We start from the raw sequence: 17,196 nt of genomic DNA, 5'->3' as shown, positions 1-17,196 counted from the left end.
AACACAAGAATTGAAAATATAAAAAATACATCTGTTGAAACCAAAACAAATTAACTTGAACTACATTCTGATACTAGAAAAATAAATATAGAGTTAGATAAATGTCGATAAAAGTTAAGTAGGTATCATAAAATATACATCTATGATATATCATTAATTAAAAAAGAACAAATTGGTATTAGTGGGCTCCTTTCAAAAACACGTGTGGGAGGCGCGATTAAAACTGTTATGAAAACTCGGGTCGCAAATATTTAAAGGTTGAGAAACGTTGGATTAATGAAAAGTCAAATAATTCCAAATATGTCATACACAGTGTTAGTGATCAAGTAACCAGAGCAAATTATTATTGCTCAAAGTACAGCAGCATAAATTGTTATTGCACCTGTTAATGAATAGTATATTCCCTATTCTATATTGTAATACATTATTATATTGCACATTACCAATATAGCTTATTGCACATATTCAATTAAAAATGATCTCAGCCTGAGGAGATTCAGAGTCCAGAAAGTTTATGGCAGATATTTTTTAGTCTGTTTGTGCGTCCACGGATTGACCTAAAGCGTCTTCCTGACGGGAGGAGCTCAAACAAAAATGAATGAGTTTTGTCCTCGAGAATTGTTTTGGCCCTTCTCACACAGCGAGTCTTATACAAGAGTTCAAGTGATGGCAGTTCAATTCCAGTAATGGCCTCTTGCTGTTTTAACGACCCGCTGCAGGGCTTCTTTAGCAGCTGTTGTACCTGCAGGCCATCATGCATTTAGTTAAGATGCTCTCTCTCTCTCTCTGTAGTGCATCTATAGAAATTAACCAGCAGCCTCTGGGGGAGGTCAGCTCTCCTTAGCTTCCTGAGAAAATTGAGGCATTGTTGTGCTTTGTCTATTACAGCAGCCGGACAGAAGCCTCTCCTCAGTATAAGACACATGAAAGCCTACCTGGAGTTGCAAAAAGACTCTCAAGCTGTAAGAAATAAAAGTTCTATGGTCTGATGATGCCAAGATTAGCATCATGTCTGGAGGAAACCAGGCAAGAAGAACGATGGCAGCCTGTAGGTCAAAGGACTTTCTGGGGGTATCAGCACCATCCCACCACCGCCACCATAAAGGTAACAGCAAAATGTTTGCAGTGGTATCCAGTTTTTCAAATTTCTACACACCTTTGATGTATTAGGGCCTGACAAGCATGTGTTTGTACAATTATCTCAAGGAAAGTGTGAATTATGTGTTAGACTAAATAAATGTGCTTTTAACCTGGACTTAAATCTTGGCACAGTGTCTGAGCCCCAGTTATTTGCAGAATGGCTATTCCAGAAGTGTGCTGACGTTCTAACATCATATTTGCAATCACGAGGGAAGCAGCTGGGCGTTGTTGAGAGTTTTTTGTGTTTTCTGTGGTGTGAGAGTTAATTAAAAAAATACAATTTGCTCCTATAAAATTGGGTTTTGGATGCCGCAAAGAAACCGTGAGGGAATTTCTAAAGCTTTTTTTCCATTTAGAATGCTTTTTTGTTTGCTTTTTTCCGACCCACACAGGAGCAAAAACAGCTGGATGTTTTGGGGTGTGTAACCAGAATATAAGTTTAATTTGCCTCTGTGCTCTGTGCAAATATTTGAAATCGGCTTTTCTTTTCTTCTCACATGTACAGCTAACACAAAGCCAGATTTAGTACACAGGGGCCCAGCATTCAGAATTGCTAGGCAAGCATCTTAAGACAAGAAAGAGACAACTACAAAAATGGACAACGTCTCTGTGTCAGAGTCAGAATGATATTGGATCTTCTTTTCCTTGTTTGGAATGGCATGATTCACCTAAGTGGTGGCCTGCACGTGAAGAAAGTATAAAGCCTTGGCACATTGCCCGGCACACCTCTGAAGCCGACGGACGGATGGGAGATAACATCATCCGATCCTGAAAATCCTTCCAGTGCAGCGATGAAAATGGCAGACTGTATATATCGAGATCCCACTTCGGTGAAAAGTCTTGTCATGGCTTCCTCGTCTGTTATACCACCTAAATTGTCGTTAAAGAAACCTAAATTATTTCTCCTATGTGATGACTAAGGGAGGGGTATCGCCTTTTAATATTATACCTTGTGATAGACGGCCGGCATTTCAGCCCGGCCGGGACGTCCCTCAACTAAAGAAGAGCCTTTTCAGGGCACTACATCCTCCAGGCAGCTACCCTTGACGGAAATGGTTCCCTGGATTCCTGCAGGGCACCATGGGACATGGAGTTCATTTCTTCAGCCCTGTTGGGTACCATGGGTGCCGCCTGGGGGAGCTCACCAAGAACACAGGGACTATTACGGTGACGTTAACCCGGAAGTACTTTGAAGTCATGAGGACGGAAACCTGCAGTACTTCCGGGATATTTGTAGAATGCGTTTGAGCCGGAGAAGGAATACTTCCGGGTCATGGACTTTAAAAGGACTATGGGAAACCCAGAAGTTTGAGCCGGCATTGGCAGGTTGTGTGATGGAGCTGCTGGGACTGGAGGATTGTTTATTTATGTGATTACTGTTATTGTTGATTGGAGAATTGTGGAATGTGCGGTACTTTGTGTACTTTATTCAAAAAAATTATTAAATATTATTCGTGGTGCTTTTAAACGTGTGTCTTGGATGTCTGTCTGGTGGGTTCAAAGAGGCAACAACGCCTCTAGTGTCCACAACCTATATAGTTTCGGATTATGTAACATGACGCAATTACAAAAGAACTTATTCTAACCAGGGAGCTATTGCCCCCTGCTGGATAATGGGTGCGCTTGGTGAAGTTACTTGTTACTTTTAAACTTTTTTTGTTATTTGTATTTGAAGTAGCATCGAGGAGGCAGAGCAGAAAGCAGCGGTAGCTTTACCGGCATCTGTAAGTAAATAAGCTAGTAAATAACCAGCGTCGTAGCAATAGTTAATGAGTAACAAAAACAGCGAGTCCTTAATTAAAAAGGGGAACTGTGGTTGTCTTCAAAGTAGGTGGTCGGCCAGCGTTAAGACGCCCGATCAGGAACGAAGGTCTGAAGGAGCAGATAAGATTGATAAAGGAGTTAGCTAGCTGCAGGTATATTTTTCTTTTAATTCAGATTGAATAGTTCTTGGCTGTCACGAAGTAGAGCAGTCAAGGAGGGCGCCAGCGTAACGGTTCAGAAATATGAAGCAGTACAAATGGTGCGAGTGGAGAGCTTTTAAATCTCTCTTTCTATATATATATATATATATATATATATATATATATATATATATATATATATATATATATATATATATATATATATATATATAATCCAACGTCTGTCTGTATGTCTGCCTGCTTTTAACGAGAGAACTACTTAATGGATTTAGATCTGTTTTTTTCTACAATTTGCTTGAACATTCCGGTTGATTTTGCGACTTCTCTCATCGCGCTAAGTACCATTAGTTCACTTGCGATACCGATTTATTTGCGCTAATTCAAGAGAGACGCAGGGGGCCGAGGGGAGGGCGGTGTGGAACTCCTCACTCCAACAGAGTGCAATTGCAGACCGCAATACTTATGAGGTCAGTCATGTAATGCCCCAACATCACAACATGCCCTCAACGTCAGTCACATACAATACAATACAATACAATACAGTTTATTTTTGTATAGCCCAAAATCACACAGGAAGTGCCGCAATGGGCTTTAACAGGCCCTGCCTCTTGACAGCCCCCCAGCCTTGACTCTCTGAGAAGACAAGGAAAAACTCTCAAAAAACCTTGTAGGGAAAATGGAAGAAACCTCGGGAAAGGCAGTTCAAAGAGAGACCCCTTTCCAGGTAGGTTGGGCGTGCAGTGGGTGTCAAAAGTAGGGGGTCAATACAATACAATACACAGAACAGAACAAATCCTTAATACAGCATAATAATACAAATTTTAGAAGTACGGTTTAACAGTAGATGATATGACATAATTAGGTTTGGATATTTTTAGAGTCCTGGAGACCTCATCCATCTAGCTGCCTCCCCATTTGGCCATGCCACGGCTGAAACGTTGCTCCGATAAATGGACTCCTCTTTCCCATGATTCCTGTGATCCTCCATCAGGGATGACTTTACCATAGGCAGGCAAACAACTTGGCAGGTGGGCCGTGGCACCAATTGCCACATTTGGGTACAGAGAAAAGTCACATAACACCCATCACATTAGACTATGGTTAGCATCAGGGCTCCGTTACACTATGGTTAAGATTAGGGTTGTAAGAGGGTTATCTGAGTCAAAGAGCATTTTGATACATTTTTTGTATGATTTTATTTGTAATTTAGGCAAAGTAATGTAATTTAGTGTTACTTTGGTGAGAGGCATTTGTGTTTGACCCCCACACCCACCTTTACGACTGTCTCTTTGTAAGTTTGGCGAGTATTTCTTTGCTAAAGTCTTTTTTCTCATACCCCACACAAAGCCAGGTTAATTTAAAATATGGTCTTCTGTGCATGGGTTACAGGTGTTAAGATGTTCTATTTCCCTCATTGGTCTGAAGTATGGCTGTTTTGAATTGGCTTGTCCCAGAGGCTTTTAAGTACCATGATGTCCTATTGGCTGTAGGGGTTGGACAGAAAACCTATAAATTTGCTTGCTCAACCACATTCTCTCTCTCTTGCTAACCTGTGATGATGTAGAAGTATCTTTCTCTTGCTAACAACTGAAGAAGACCATCACACCATGAACTGAAGACAACACAATGAAGAGCACAGCTCAGACATGTGGCTAAAAGCTGAACACCAATGATGCCTTAACTAGAGACATTAAGTAACTACAAGTCTGTGTGCCACCTGAATCACACATCACCATTTAATCAGGTTGTATGGTTGCCAATATTCAAATGTACTTTGCATTTTGTTATTATTTATGAATATTATCAGTAATACATTATTTTATGTGTAACTTAACTCCTGCTTGTCTTTTTAGTACATCTAATTGCCTGAGGTTATAGGTTTAGAAGGGAAGGTGTGGATAAGTTATATACAGTGGTAAGTCTGTGAGATTAGGCATTCTAAGGCTACATATTAATAATGCAATAATGCAAAAGGGGAAAGTACAGCAATATATATATACTCAGCAAAAAAGGAAACGTCCTCTGACTTTCAACTGTTTTTACTTTCAGTAAACTTAATGTGTAAATATTTGTATGAACACTAAAAGAGTCAACACCATAAGACATAAACTAAAAATGTTTCACAATGTGTCCCTGAATGAAGGGAGGCTCAAAATCAAAAGTACCAGTCAGTATCTGGTGTGGCCACCAGCTGCTTGAAGTACTGCAGTGCATCTCCTCCTCATGGACTGGACCAGATTTGTCAGTTCTTGCTGTGAGATGTTACCCCACTCTTCCACCAAGGCACCTGCAAGTTCCTGGACATTTCTGGGGAATGGCCCTAGCCCTCACCCTGCGATCCAACAGGTCCCAGACGTGCTCAATTCCTTCGACGATAACCACGAATCCGTCCATCACCCCTGGTGAGACAAAACCGTGACTCATCAGTGAAGAGCACTTTTTGCCACTCCTGTCTGGTCCAGCGAAGGTGGGTTTGTGCCCATAGGCGGCGTTGTTGCTGGTGATGTCTGGTAAGGACCTGCCTTACAACAGGCCTACAGCCTCTTTCAGCCTATTGCGGACAGTCCTAGCACTGATGGAGGGATTGTGTGTTCCTGGTGGGACTCGGGCAGTTGTTGTGGCCATCCTGTACCACCTGTCACGCAGGTGTGATATTCGGATGTACCGATCCTGTGCAGGTGTTGTTACACGTGGTCTTCCACTGCGAGGATGATCAGCTGTCCTTCCTGTCTCCCTGTAGCGCTGTCTTAGGCGTCTCACAGTGCGGACATGGCAATTTATAGCCCTAGCCACATCAGCAGTCCTCATGCCTCCCTGCAGCATGCCTAATGCACGTTCACGCAGATGAGCAGGGACCCTGGGCATCTTTCACAGTCGGTAGACAAGTCTCTTTAGTGTCCTGCGTTTTTAGAACTGTGACCTTAAATACCTACTTTCTGTAAGCTGTTAAGGTCTTAACGACCATTCCACAGGTGCATTATGGTTAATTGAACATGCATGGAAAACATTGTTTAAACCCTTGACAATGAAGATCTGTAAAGTTATTTGGATTTTTAAAACATTATTGTTGAAATACACAGTCCTGAAAAAGGGACGTTTCTTTTTTTGCTGAGTATATATTACTCTACCAAGATAAAACACAGATTTAGATCTGGTTCTATACTAGAATTTGCTTGAACATTCCGGTTGATTTTGCAACTTCTCTCATTGTGCTGTGTATCATAGTTCACTTGCGGTACCCATTTATTTGTGCAAATCCAAGAGACATACAGCGGGCGACGGACCTTCTCACTCACAAACATCCTCAGGGCGTGTACCTTACCTCTGCTTAGGCGAATGAGAGAATTACTTAACGGATTCAGATCGGGTTTTTTCCTATAATTTGCTTGACCATTCCGGTTGATTTTGCGACTTCTCTCTTCTCGCTATGAATCATAGTTCACTTGCAGGAGCGATATATTCGCGCTAATCCGAGACAGAGGCTGCGGGCCAAGAGGGGGAAGCGTGATGTCAGGAGTAGGGAGCTGGGCGGGGCCCTCCTCACTGTCCAGTTTCACTACTACATGGGCGGAGCCACAAGGGATGGCTAGTACAGAATAAGAGGAGCGCTAAGTTAGGAAAACAGACAGAGAAAAGTAAAGTAACCTCACAGAAGAACAAACAGCAGGCAGTCGAGAGGGAGACGTTTACAGGAGCTTAGGGGGGCCAGAAGGTGTAAAATAGTCGTAGAAGTTCTATAATCTGATTTCTTTGGCTTACATTTTTTAGTTACCCCATATAAGTTACATCATTTAATTTTAATTAAAAAATGGCAGTTTTAGTAATCCTAAATCAAATTTTAACAATGAGGCGAATTCAATGCAAGCCCAGTTGGATGTTGGACTTTTTAGATGATGGCTTGGAGGAGCCAGTCTTCTATGAGGGCTGCATCCAACACCTCAAGCTCAAGGTCACTGAACTGGCCTGTGTTGTACTAGAGAATTGGCACACATGGCCCAGATGTCCTTTAGAGGGACAGTGTGCACCCCTAAGGTGGTGGAGGAGAATCCAGGTTGGTCACGGTCACAAGACGTGTGGTAAAGGGGGCACACTGTCTGGGCCCATTAACCCCAGAATTGGAAGTGTCAAAAGGTTTTTAGGTCCTTGTGGAGCTGGATGGTTTGCTCCAGAGACAGAGAGTCGGTGTGTTGCCTTCTGGGTGCACAGGTAGGAGACCTCCATGGAAGTGTGGATTGGCACTTGGACAGAGAGGGGGTGGATCCAATTGTCATTGTCTATGTTGAAACAAATGACATGCATAAGAGTAGTCTGTCAGTTCTGTGGTCCAAATTTAAAGAGTTAGGTGCCAGACTGAGGAGCAGAACTGACAAGGTAGTCTTCTCTGAAGTTCTACTTATGCCAGTTGCCAGTCCAGATAAGGCTAAGAAGATTAGAAGATTTAATGTGTGGTTCAAACCTTGGTGCAGTATTGAAGGGTATAGGTTTATGGGGCATTGGGACTCCTTTTGGAACAGATGGGAACTGTTCCGCCATGATGGGTTACATCTGAACTAGAAGGGGCACCAATGTTTTGGGGAGGCGAATGAGAAGGTTAGTTGAGGATTATTTAACCTGGGGAATGGGGGTGTGGCAGGGAGTTTAGGACAGGCCAAGGTGAGAGCTGTACATGGTGGAACAAACAACGGTGTAGAAATAAAAATGCATAGTAATGTAAATTCTAACCCATCATTGAAATGTAAAAGTAAATTTAAAATAGCTTGCCTTATTGCTAGAAGTGTCAAAAATAAAACAAAGGAGTTGGAGTTGTATGTAGCAGAGCATAATTATGATATTATAGTAATAACAGAAGCCTGCCTAAAGAACAAAGAATGGGATGAGTGTAACATAGAGGGATACAAATTGTTTAAGAAGGGTAGACAGAACAGAAAAGGAGGTGGGCTTGCTGTTTTATGTCAAACAGAATTTAAACACAAGCCCGCTTTAGTTGGATGATGAGCCCCATCTTAGTGAGGACGTGTGGCTTTGTCTGGAGAGCACTAGGGAAAGATGCCTTATTTTAGGAGTGTGTTATAGACCACCCAATGTAGACTGCACTTTCATCACACATCTTATTAGTAAAATTAAAAAGGCAAGTTTACAGAGGTTATTATAGTCATAGGGTGCTTTAACTATCTGAATATTAACTGGAATAACCTTGAAAATGGAGGAGCACAAGATCAGGAGATTTTAGAAGTAATCAGTGACTGTTTTTTCACACAGTATGTTGAAGCACCAACTCGGGGTGAAGCCTGTCTAGATATAGTTTTTTTGTAATAATCAGGATAGAATTGAGGCTGTAGTGGCGATTGAACCACTAAGGTCAAGTGACCAGAATATAATACAATTCTCCGTGTTTTGTAAAAGTGTGGGTGCATAAAACGTTGGTAGGGCAAATTCTGAGCAAATGCAACAACGTCTAAAGAGGATAGACAGGGATAAGCTTTGAGTGGAGTGGAGACAGTTGAGGAGCAATGGAGCAGGTTTAGAAATGTTTTACATTTAATGCAGAACAGGTACATACCTAAATTTGGAATTAATAGGAAATTAAAAAAAAAAAACTCATTAGTTGGTTAATAATGAGTTAAGAAAAGGAGCTTCAAAGGAAAAAAAAAACAGCCGTGTAACAATAACAACAACATTTATTTATATAGCACATTTTCATACAAAAAAATGTAGCTCAAAGTGCTTTACATAATGAAGAATAGAAAAATAAAAGACAAAATAAGAAATTAAAATAAGTCAACATTAATTAACATAGAATAAGAGTGAGGTCCAATGGCCGGGGGGACAAAAAAAACAAAAAAAAAAACTCCAGACGGCCGGAGAAAAAAATAAAATCTGCAGGGATTCCAGGCCATGAGACCACCCAGTCCCCTCTGGGCAATCTACCTAACATAAATGAAACAGTCCTCTTTGGATTTAGGGTTCTCACGGAAGGATTTGATGATGATGATGATGATGATGATGATGATGATGATGATGATGATGATCACGTGGACTTCTGGCTTTTAGTCCATCAATGCTGGGGCATCATGGTGCTTTGAGTAGGTGGAGGTGGCGCAGGCCGCCACCACAGAGAAACCGGAAATTAGAAACAGAAGAGAGAGTAGGGGTCAGTATGGATTTTAGAGCCACCATGAATAGTTATTATGATGAATTGAACATAGAGAATATTAAGATAAAGTGAAGTTATGAGAAGGCCATGTTAAAGTAATGTGTTTTCAGCAGTGTTTTAAACTGCTCCACTGTATCAGCCTGGCGAATTCCTACTGGCAGGCTATTCCAGATTTTAGGTGCATAACAGCAGAAGGCCGCCTCACCACCTTCTTTTAAGTTTTGTTCTTGGAATTCTAAGGAGACACTCATTTGAGGATCTAAGGTTACGATTTGGAATATAAGATGTCAGACACTCCGATATATAAGATGGAGCAGATTATTTAAGGCTTTGTAAACTATAAGCAGAATTGTAAAGTCAATCCTGAATGACACAGGCAACCAGTGTAGTGACATCAAAACTGGAGAAATGTGTTCAGATTTTCTTTTCCTAGTTAGGATTCTAGCAGCTCCATTCTGCACTCATTGTAAGTGATTTATGTCTTTTTTGGGTGGTCCTGAGAGGAGTGCGTTACAGTAATCTAGTCGACTGAAAACAAACGCGTGAACTAATTTCTCAGCATCTTTCAATGATATAAGAGGTCTAACATTTGTTATGTTTCTTAAGTGAAAAAATGCTGTCCTAGTGATCTGATGAATATGTGATTTAAAATTCAGGTTACAGTCAACGGTTACCCCTAAGTTTTTTACTTCCGTCTTAACTTCTAATCCTAATGCGTCAATATGCATGTAAGGCATATAAGACTAATAACTCCAATGTGAATCATAAGGCAATCGAGAACATGAGGGCAATCATTAAAAAGGATATCAGGGAGGCTAAAAGACAGTTGGAGAGGAATACAGCTGATAAGGCGAAAGACGACCCTAAGAGATTCTTTCAGAATTTTAGTAGTAAAAGAACAGACAAGGAGGAGATGAAGTGCATCAGGAATAGTAAAGGGGAATTAAAAAATACAAACAGTGAAATCGCGAATGCTCAAAATTAGCATTTTTCGGAGGTCTTCACAAGTGAGGAAGTAGATAACCTCCCAGCGATAACAGGGACTACTAAGGAGGTGCTGAGGGATTTTGAATTGCACAATGAGAAGTACTGCTAAGATTAAATAGGCTGAGATCAAACCAGTCTCCATGACCAGATAATATTTACTCCCGAGTTCTTAAGGAGGTTAGCAAGTACAGATATTAAACCTTGATGCATATTTTTAGGAAGTTACTGCACCCTGGAGAAATTCTGAAGGACAGAAAAATGACAAATATTATCCCATCATATAAAAAGGATGACCGGGAAGATCCAAGCAGCTATAGGCCAGTAAGTTTAACGTGTATCGCAGGAAAATTAATGGAAGAAATTATTAAGGATAGGATCGAGCAATACAGTATATGACAAGTACAGGAGATTATCTGATCAATCAGCGTGGGGTCAGAAGAGGGAGGTCATGTTTTACGGATATGCTGGAATTCTATGAGGAAGCAACAAAATGGTTTGATCAAAGTGGAGCTTATGATATTATTGATCTGGACTTTAAGAAAGCATTTGATAAGGTGCCACATGAGAGGGTGGGCATCAGACTAAAAGAAGTGGGAATTCAGGATGATGTTTTTAGATGAGTGCAGAATTGGCTCAGACACAGGAAGCAGAGGGTGATGGTGCGAGGAACCTCATCAGAATTGGCTGATGTTAAGAGTGGTGACCAGCAGGGGTCAGTGCTAAGGCTACTGCTATTGTTAATATTTTTAAATGATTTGGATAGGAATATAAATAACAAGTAGGCGGCATGGTGGTGCAGTGGGTAGTGCTGCTGCCTCGCAATTAGGAGGCCCGGGTTCACTGTGGCATTTGCATGTTCTCCCCGTGTCATGCAGGTTAGGTGCATTGGCAATTCTAAAATTGTCCCTATTGTGTGCACCCTGTGGTGGGCTGGCACCCTGCCTGGGGTTTGTTTCCTGTGTGTGCTCGGGATTGGCTCCAGCAGACCCCTGTGACCCTGTAGTTAGGATATAGCGGGTTGGATAATGGATGGATATAAATAACAAGCTGTTTAAGGTTGCAGATGATACCAAGACAGGTGGATTGGCAGAGGGACAATTGTCTGGAATCTGTGGTGGATTGGCAGAGGGACAAGGACAGCATACAGACTTGGGCAGATTAAAGTCAGTAAATGTAAAGAATTACACAAAGGAAGTAAAAATGTGAGGTCTGAATGCACAATGGGAGATCTGAAAATCGAGAGTCCACCTTTTTGAGAAGGATTTGGGAGTCATAGTGGACTCTAAGCTATCGACTTCCAGACGGTGTTCAGAAGCCATTAAGGAGGCTAACAGAATGTCAGGTTATATAGCGCCTTGATGTGTGGAGTACAAGTCACAGGAGGTTCTGCTCAGGCTTTATAACACACTGGTGAGGCTTCATCTTGAGTACTATGTGCAGTTTTGGTCTCCAGGCTACAAAAAGAACATAGCAGAACTAGAAAAGGTCCAGAGAAGAGCGACTCGGCTGATTGAGGTCTACAGGGGATGAATTATGAGGAAAGATTAAAAGAGCTGAGCCTTTACAGTTTAAGCAAAAGAAGATTAAGAGGTGACATGATTGAAGTGTTTAAAATTATGAAAGGAATTAATACAGTGGATCGAGACTTGTATTTTAAAATGAGTTCATCAAGAACACACAGTTGGAAACTTGTTAAGGGTAAACTTTGCACAAACATTAGGAAGTTTTTGTTTACACAAAGAATGATAGACACTTAGAATAAGCGACCAAGTAGTGTGGTAGACAGTAAGACGTTAGGGACTTTCAAAACTCGACTTGATGTTTTCTTGGAGGAAACAAGTGGATAGGACTGGCGAGCTTTGTTGGGCTGAATGGCCTGTTCTCATCTAGAGTGTTCTAAAAGCTCTGGTTGTAATATGTGATTTAAAAGTCACATATTAAAGTTAAAAACAGTCGATAAATGGGGAGGGTCACGTCAAGAATGGCATCTGGTGTAAAATTTTGCCAAATCAATATGCGGACAACAATTATGGATGAACCACATTGACATCCCCGAACAGGAGCAGCCGAAAGAAGAAGAAGAAGAATCCATTATTGCCAATCACTAAAATTTCAGTTTTCTCTTTATTTAGTTTGAGAAAATTAATACTCATCCATTCAGAAACACAAGTCAGACATTGTGTTAGTGAAACAACAGAGTCGGGGTCATCAGGTGCTATTGATAAATACAGTTGTGTGTTATCAGCATAGCTGTGGTAGCTCACGTTATGCCCCAAGATAATCCGACCTAACGGAAGCATGTAAATCGAAAAGAGCAGCAGACCCAGGATAGAGCCTTGTGGACCACCATATAGAATATCATGTGTCGTAGAAGTATAATTACCACAACTAACAAAGAACTTTTTACCTGCCAGGTAGGATTCAAACCAATTTAAGACACTGCCAGAGAGGCCCACCCACTGACTAAGGCGATTTCTAAGAATATTCTGATCAATGGTGTCAAATGCAGCCCTCAGATCTAAGAAGATGAGAACAGATAAATGGCCTCTGTCTGCATTGACCCGCAAGTGCAGTTTCTGTGCTGTGATTTGTTCTGAAACCCGACTGAAACTTATCATGAATAGCAGGTTTATTGAGGTGATCATTAAGATGCATAATGACGGCCTTCTCTAGGATTTTACTTAAGAAAGGCAGGTTAGAAATGGGTCTAAAATTTTCAAAAGCAGAGGAGTTGATATTATTTTTCTTGAGCAGGGGTTTAACTACAGCAGTCATAAGACAGTCTGGGAAGACCCAAGTATCTAATGACGAGTTTACTATGTCAAAAATACTTTCAATTAGATAGATAGATAGATAGATAGATAGATAGATAGATAGATAGATAGATAGATAGATAGATACTTTATTAATCCTAACAGTAAATTCCCATACTCCAGCAGCAGCATACTGATAATAACAATATTAAATTAAAGAGTGATAACAATGCAGGTATAACAGACAATAACTTTGTATAATATTAACGTTTAAACCCCCGGGTGGAATTGATGAGTCGCATAGTGTGGGGTCTCCTCAGTCTGTCAGTGGAGCAGGACGGTGACAGCAGTCTGTCGCTGAAGCTGCTCCTCTGTCTGGAGATGATCCTGTTCAGTGGATGCAGTTGATTCTCCATGATTGACAGGAGTCTGCTCAGCACCCGTCGCTCTGCCACGGATGTCAGACTGTCCAGCTCTGTGCCTACAAGAGAGCCTGCCTTCCTTTAGTTTGTCCAGGTGTGAGTCGTCCCTCTTCTTTATGCTGCCTCCCCAACACACCACCGCGTAGAAGAGGGCGCTCGCCACAACTGTCTGATAGAACATCTGCAGCATCTTATTGCAGTTGTTGAAGGATGCCAGCCTTCTAAGGAAGTGTAGTCGGCTCTGTCCTTTCTAGCACGCCCAATACTAGGTGGAGGGTCTCAGTTGAGAAATTATTTTATTTAAATCAGGTAAATCTATCCTGGTGAAAGAATTTAATTTGTTTATAATGGAGTACCAGGGTTTAAGAGGATCAGTACTACATTATTTCTAATATCATTATTTTTTTTATTAAAAAATACAGTAAAAGCCTCACAAGTTTCACTGGAGGTATTCCATTGAGTGACCTGGTTTAGTGGGCGCTCAATTATAGAGAATAAGACTCTGGGATCACTAGCATTGTTATTTATAATTCTAGAGAAATAACAGCGCCTGTCAAGACAGGGTATGTTGTTGTATTCTGTTATTTTAGCCTTCAGTATCTCATAATGGATAGTTAGTTTAGTTTTCCTCCATTGACGCTCAGCTCTCCGGCATGTTCTCTTTAAATCAGACACTCTTTGAGTCTTCCATGGTATAACAATGCTAGAAGATTTCTTAACTATCTTTTCAGGTGCGACTACACTGAAAAAAGCTTGGTAATGATTCACACTTAATATTTTCAATCTGAACCAATATAATTCTTTTTAGCTTATAGATCCCACAATTATTAAATTGAGACAAATATTTAGAGTGATTGGGTGCAATTCACTTGTTTTATACTGAAGTTAATCTATTTTTTAAGTTGTTCATCTTTTTTGGCAGTTGCAAAGCCAGCACGCTGGAAAGTTCAACCGGAAGAAAATACAAACGGCCCCTCAAACACAGCACACGAGCAACCGAAAATATTAAGTTAACTGAAATAGGATTTTTCTGTTTATTTCCTCCACCGTAACTTACTTTGGAACAAACAATTTTTTTTTACTTTGATTGAATTTCGAAGCCAAATATTTCAAGCTACAACACTAAATGACTAATCTGAAGTTGCTTGAAAGAGAAAATTTACGTTGAATGAACAACATCAATGTTATACTTTTTTCAGAGTATGTCAGCAGCAGCTCTCACCTTAATATTAAAATTTTCCACCTTACTATTTCCATTATTCTCACTATTGTAGAAAGCACTACAAACGGACTTGTTGCTTAGAATGTTTATAAATTGTGAAGGTACTGATGAATCAAAGAAGCGTTTTTCAACAATATGCTTCTCGTGCAATTTTTCTATCATTATTTCTATATTAAATAGTAAGAGATAATGGTCTGATAGACCAATATCAACGATCTGCTTCGCATCGACTTTTAGTCCTTTATTAATTACGAAATCTAACCTATGACCTGCTTTGTGTGTTGGCTGACTAAGGTGCTGGATCAAATCAAAAGAGTCCAGGAGGTTCATGAATTCTTTTACTTTCAGGTCACACTGATTATCGATATGAAAGTTAAAGTCGCCGACTATTAGGAGCGTGTCATATACAGTGGTGTGAAAAACTATTTGCCCCCTTCCTGATTTCTTATTCTTTTGCATGTTTGTCACACAAAATGTTTCTGATCATCAAACACATTTAACCATTAGTCAAATATAACACAAGTAAACACAAAATGCAGTTTTTAAATGATGGTTTTTATTATTTAGGGAGAAAAAAATCCAAACCTACATGGCCCTGTGTGAAAAAGTAATTGCCCCCTGAACCTAATAACTGGTTGGGCCTCCCTTAGCAGCAATAACTGCAATCAAGCGTTTGCGATAACTTGCAATGAGTCTTTTCCAGCTCTGGAGGAATTTTGGCCCACTCATCCTTGCAGACTTGTTGTAATTCAGCTTTATTTGAGGGTTTTCTAGCATGAACTGCCTTTTTAAGGTCATGCCATAGTATCTCAATTGGATTCAGGTCAGAACTTTGACTAGGCCACTCCAAAGTCTTCATTTTGTTTTTCTTCAGCCATTCAGAGGTGGATTTGCTGGTGTGTTTTGGGTCATTGTCCTGTTGCAGCACACAAGATCGCTTCAGCTTGAGTTGACGAACAGATGGCTGGGCGTTCTCCTTCAGGATTTTTTGGTAGACAGTAGAATTCATGGTTCCATCTATCACAGCAAGCCTTCCAGGTCCTGAAGCAGCAAAACAACCCCAGACCATCACACTACCACCACCATATTTTACTGTTGGTATGAAGTTCTTTTTCTGAAATGCTGTGTTCCTTTTACGCCAGATGTAACGGGACATTTGCCTTCCAAAAGTTCCACTTTTGTCTCATCAGTCCACAAGGTATTTTCCCAAAAGTCTTGGCAATCATTGAGATGTTTCTTAGCAAAATTGAGACGAGCCCTAATGTTCTTTTGCTTAACAGTGGTTTCGTCTTGGAAATTTGCCATGCAGGCCGTTTTGCCCAGTCTCTTTCTTATGGTGGAGTCGTGAACACTGACCTTAATTGAGGCAAGTGAGGCCTGCAGTTCTTTAGACGTTGTCCTGGGGTCTTTTGTGACCTCTCGGATGAGTCGTCTCTGCGCTCTTGGGGTAATTTTGGTCGGCCGGCCACTCCTGAGAAGGTTCACCACTGTTCCATGTTTTTGCCATTTTTGGATAATGGCTCTCACTGTGGTTCGCTGGAGTCCCAAAGCTTTAGAAATGGCTTTATAACCTTTACCAGACTGATAGATCTCAATTACTTCTTCTGTTCTCATTTGTTCCTGAATTTCTTTGGATCTTGGCATGATGTCTAGCTTTTGAGGTGCTTTTGGTCTACTTCTCTGTGTCAGGCAGCTCCTATTGAAGTGATTTCTTGATTGAAACAGGTGTGGCAGTAAATCAGGAAATTGAACTCAGGTGTGATACACCACAGTTAGGTGATTTTTGAACAAGGGGGCAATTACTTTTTCACACAGGGCCATGTAGGTTTGAATTTTTTTTCTCCCTAAATAATAAAAACCATCATTTAAAAACTGCATTTTGTGTTTACTTGTGTTATATTTGACTAATGGTTAAATGTGTTTGATGATCAGAAACATTTTGTGTGACAAACATGCAAAAGAATAAGAAATCAGGAACGGGGCAAATAGTTTTTCACACCACTGTAGTTCGTAGTTACAATTGACACCAAGTCTGAGAATTCCTCAAAGAAAGACGTATTGTATTTAGGAGGTCTAAACACAGATAATACTAGAAACTCCGTGAATAACAATGGCAAGATACTGAAAGGATTTGAATTTGAACCGGCTCAAGTAAATGTTTGCTAAACCACCGCCTTTCTTACCTTGTCGATCCGCATGAGCAAAGCTGTAATTCAGACGCACAGATTCGAGTAAAACAGCCGCGCCATCAGAGGTAAGCCACGTTTCACTTAGTGCAATTAAATCAATTTTCCTATCACTAATAAGATCGTTGATGGAAAACGCCTTGTTGGTTAATGCTCTAACTTTTAATAAAGGCATATTTAATGTTTCGGGAGAGCAGAACTGAATTTAATGTGCATTATGGGTATTCGAGGTGTATCTCATCCATTACATCTTACATATTCTGTCTCCTTCTTACTAATCTCAAGGCCTCCATCTGCCATAACTCTTCTCCACTCCTCTTGTTTCCTCTCCATAATATTCTTAGAGGTGACACATTCCATGATGTCAACTGCAAATAGCACGCAGCATGACACCTGATCTATTATTC

The sequence above is a fragment of the Polypterus senegalus genome, chromosome 3, assembly GCF_016835505.1.
Source record: "Polypterus senegalus isolate Bchr_013 chromosome 3, ASM1683550v1, whole genome shotgun sequence".
NCBI lineage: Eukaryota > Metazoa > Chordata > Cladistia > Polypteriformes > Polypteridae > Polypterus > Polypterus senegalus.
The sequence above is the reverse complement of the archived record's forward strand: the minus strand, read 5'-3'. Positions refer to the sequence as shown.